Here is a 4,449-nt window from a genome sequence, read left to right as displayed (position 1 = left end):
TCATGTCTCACCTCTGACTTCCCTATTGTCATGAGGCAGAGATTAGACCTGCCTTCTCTCCCTCCTTTTTTTTTTCTCCCCCCTTCTTTATCCTGTCCTGACACCAGCCATTCCTCCTACAGCACTCTACTTTTATGCAATGGCCACATTGAACTCAGACAACATTCACCGTTAAGGGGTTTATTAGCGAGGCTAGTAGGTTACCAAATGCCATTATCTGCAAACAGTAAGAATACAGTTGTTGGTCCACAGCAACAGGTCAAGTCTCCAGTCCTCGGCCCCTCAGCCATGGGAGTTCCTTGGCCTTTGTCTCTACTGAACCAAACATCAGCCTATCACTGTGGTTCACAGCCCTGTTGTCTTGGTTCTGCCCCTCTTGCTAGGTCCCTAAGCCTCTCCCACAGTCTGGTTGGAGTCTTTGGTCTTAGCCTCCACCACTTCAGTCAGGGATAAGAGGACATGCTCTTCCAGGGTCCGGAGCTCTTTATTTTTTTTTCTGTGTCTGAGATGACTCATAACGCCTAGGAATGGCTTTGATGGAGGTGTGTTTTTTGTAGTAGTAGTCTTAAAAATATGCCAAAAGAAACAAACTTGGTTCATGCCCTGTACTGAAGACATCATTTAACCACACCTTCACCCTGTCCCTCAGCAGAGCTAGCACAGAAGCCCCTCCTGCGTGGCAATATAGGCGCAGAGTCCAGAATGACCATAAGGAATGAGAAGGGCCATATTAATGGACTATTGCAGTTACCTCTGATGATTTAACTTCACTTATCTAGATTTAACTGACAGATGATTTCTCAAATTAAAAGGAAATGTGCTTCATGTGGAAAATAGTTTCCACATTTTCAAGTTCTAAACTGTTCAGTCTGAATAAGGCTTAGCACTGTCTGGTTCTGACCTATTAAAAAAGGAATACACACACACACACACACACACGTAAGTTCTTATCACAAGGCTTATATCCATTCTTTGATATTAGTTTAACCCCGTTATTATCGATAGGTCAATAAGCATCTTTACTCTTGGTTTTCTCTTTTTCTTCCTAAATTGCACCAATGACAAAAGCTATTTAACATGGAAAACATTTTTAATACCTTTAAAATCCAAACTGTTCTCTTTTTCAAGTTATCCAGATTGTGAGAGACTCAGAAAATGGAACATCTCTAAAGGCACATAATTCTCAGAATGCGGTTTCACCAGTGTAGATTAGGTATTAGATAAGAGTTGTATGAGCCCCTAGTACAATGATTAAAAAACACACACCCAAAAAAAACACACTTCACTAAGGAAAAAGACTTTTCTCTTTCTATATCTTAAAGCAATGTCGTTATACCCCGTTCCAGCCCCAGAACAACTATCCTTTGGCTCTTCTACATTCAATTTTTGTACTTTAATGGCATTTTTTATCTGTGATTCTTAAAATATTCCATTTATGAATTGGCTTAATATAATTAGATTGCAATAGTAGAAAATGACTTGACTCAGTTCCCAATTAAAATGCTGTTAAAAATAAAGGAGCAAAGACAGAAGCTCTAGAGGGATTTTAAATCGCTCTACCTTGAACCTAACAATGAAAAATAATTTCCACATATTCAAGTTTTAAGCTATTCGGTTTGAATAAGGTTTAGCACTGTCATGTTCTGACCTATTATAAAGAAAAATATATGTAAGTCCTACTTATCAGAAAGACTTAAAGTAATAGTGGTGCCTTAATTTGGGACAAATCTGATTTCTAGCCTTTTTAGTTTTGTTCTACAGAATCCTTTAAATACTTTGAAAGGTTTGTATTTTAACTCATTTAGTTCCGAGTAAAACTGGTAGTGTTTTATTCATCACTAATATTTTTAAAGGAGAAATAGAATGACTCTCTGATAGCCATTTTGTGGAAAGGATTTCATATAGGAGCTAAAGAAAATACAGAGGTCTGCAAAACAAGAGGCTGGGCATTGCATTAGGGATAAACCAGTTCACGCCGGAACTTGTGGAAGGAAGCGTCTCTGGCGGATCCGACTGCCTCGCAGGACTGAGGAGAAGCTTCTGGGCTCGCACCAGTCAGAGCCCGAGCGTCATGATGGGCAAAGGAGACCCCAACAAGCCGCGGGGCAAGATGTCCTCGTACGCCTTCTTCGTGCAGACGTGCCGGGAAGAGCACAAGAAGAAGCACCCGGACTCCTCGGTCAACTTCGCCGAGTTCTCCAAGAAGTGCTCCGAGAGATGGAAGACCATGTCTGCAAAGGAGAGGTCAAAGTTTGAAGATATGGCAAAAAGTGACAAAGCACGCTATGACAGGGAGATGAAAAATTACGTGCCTCCCAAAGGCGATAAGAAGGGAAAGAAAAAGATCCCAATGCCCCTAAAAGACCGCCATCTGCTTTCTTCCTGTTCTGCTCCGAACATCGCCCAAAGATCAAAAGTGAACACCCAGGCTTGTCCATTGGGGATACTGCAAAAAAATTGGGTGAAATGTGGTCTGAGCAATCAGCCAAAGATAAACAACCCTATGAACAGAAAGCAGCCAAGCTCAAGGAGAAATAGGAAAGGGCTATTGCTGCATACCGTGCCAAGGGCAAAAGTGAAGCAGGAAAGGACCCTGGCAGGCCCACGGGTTCAAAGAAGAATGAACCAGAAGATGAAGAGGAGGAGGAGGATGAGGAAGAAGAGGATGAAGATGAAGAATAAGTGGCTATCCTGTAATAATGTATGGAGTATGCATGTGTGCTCAGGCAATTGTTTAGCTAAGAATGTGAATTCAAGTGCAACCCAATATTAGCTTAAGTATAAAAAAAACTGTACAGAATTTTGTATAGCTGACAAGATTCTTGGTAGAGAAAATACTTTTTTTAAATGCAGGTTGTAGCTTTTTGAGGGGCTACTACATAGTTAGATCATAAAGCTTCTGATGTAAAATGTTTCTAAAATATTTAATGGTTCTTTAATTTCTTGACTTATGTGTGATAGCACAGCAAACTCCTAGGAATTAGCATCAATAGTAAATTTTGGGGTTTTTAGGATGTTTCATTCTGTTTTTAAAAAAATTTGTAATAAAATTATGTATATTAAAAAAAAAAAGAAAATACAGAACTAATCAAGACCTTGAAAGATTAGGCTGATAAATAGCAAGTAAGGTAGGACACACCTGGCTGAGAGAGGCAGGATGCTAGAGGAACTCATCCCTGCTCCCAGTTCCAACACCAGGACCCAATGACCTTAGACCAGTCCAGGACCTCAGGGAACCCAATGCCCAGGTAGTCACTCTTCATCCAGTGGAGCTGAACCCCTGCTCCTTGCTAAGCCCTTGGTCCCTCAGTGTGGTTAGTATTCAGGGTTATATTTAAAGGATGCCTTCTCTTCCATTCCTTGGTCTCCTCTAAAACAGCCCATTTTGCCTTTGAATGGGCTGATCAGCAAAAAGCTTTCACTGGGAAATGAACCTGAACTCCTTTGGTCCAAAAGTTCAGAAACTCTCCAACCCTCTTTGGGGAGGCAGTAAATCAGGACCTCCAGGAATTCAGAGCAAACAATCCCAAGTGACCTTGCTGCAGTATGTAGATGACCTCCTGCTAGCAGTTGCCTGAAAAAAGAGTTGCCAGGAGGCAACCACAAACCTCCTGTAGAGCCTGGCCCTCCTGGGGTACCGGGTATCAGCCAAAAAAACACAACTACTTGGGTTCTCAGCTCCAGGCAAGACAGAGAAAATTGTCTGCCAGCAGAATCAAAGCAGTCCTGCAAATACCCTTCCCAGTGGCTAAACGCAAGGTCTGTGAATTCTTGGGTGCCGTAGGATACTGCTGCTGTGGACACTTGGTTTACAGAAATCACCAAAGCTCTGTATGAGAACCCCAAAGGAGAGGGGCAGAGAGTAACAAAACCCCTGAGCGGAGGCCGCCTTGGAAAAGCTGACAGGGGCCCTCTTGTCACCCCGGCCTTGGCTCTTCCTGAACTGTTTGTGGCAGAAGGGAGGGGTGGGACCGAGGAGAAGACCCGTGGCCTACATATCTAGAGAAGTGGACCCAGTCGCCCCCGCTGGCCAGGATGTATGCGAGCCATAGCGGCCACTGCGGGGCTGGCAAAGGGCGCTTCAAGGCTCACGTGGGGCCGGGACACTACAGTCACAGGAGGGCACTCAGCAGCCAGCCTGCCAAGAAGATGACAAATGCCCGCGCGCTCTAGTACCAGGTACTGTTACTCAATCCGCCCAGAGTCCAGTTCTCCAAAACAGCTACCCGCAACCCAGAGCCCCTGCTGCCAGACGAGGCTGGGGCGGAGCCGATCCACAGCATGTGGAGACCTTGGAAACCATCTCCACCTCCGGCCAGACTTAACCGATGCGGCCCTGACGGCTGCACACCTGGAGCTCTTCTCAGACGGCAGCAGCTTCGTAAAGGATGGCGTCCGGCAGGCAGGAGCTGCGGTCACCACGGAAACTGAGGTACCGTGGTCCATCTC

The 4,449-nt window shown here is 44.4% G+C and overlaps 1 pseudogene; it reads left to right on the top strand.

Moving 5' to 3' along the window:
* The first annotated feature begins 1,988 nt into the window (after positions 1-1,988).
* Positions 1,989-3,012, top strand: LOC142422578 (high mobility group protein B2 pseudogene; annotated as a pseudogene).
* The last annotated feature ends 1,437 nt before the right edge of the window (positions 3,013-4,449 follow it).

Source organism: Tenrec ecaudatus, chromosome 12 (genome assembly GCF_050624435.1).
Source record: "Tenrec ecaudatus isolate mTenEca1 chromosome 12, mTenEca1.hap1, whole genome shotgun sequence".
NCBI classification, from domain to species: domain Eukaryota; kingdom Metazoa; phylum Chordata; class Mammalia; order Afrosoricida; family Tenrecidae; genus Tenrec; species Tenrec ecaudatus.
Note: the sequence above shows the minus strand (reverse complement) of the source record. Positions and strands in the feature narration are given on the sequence as shown.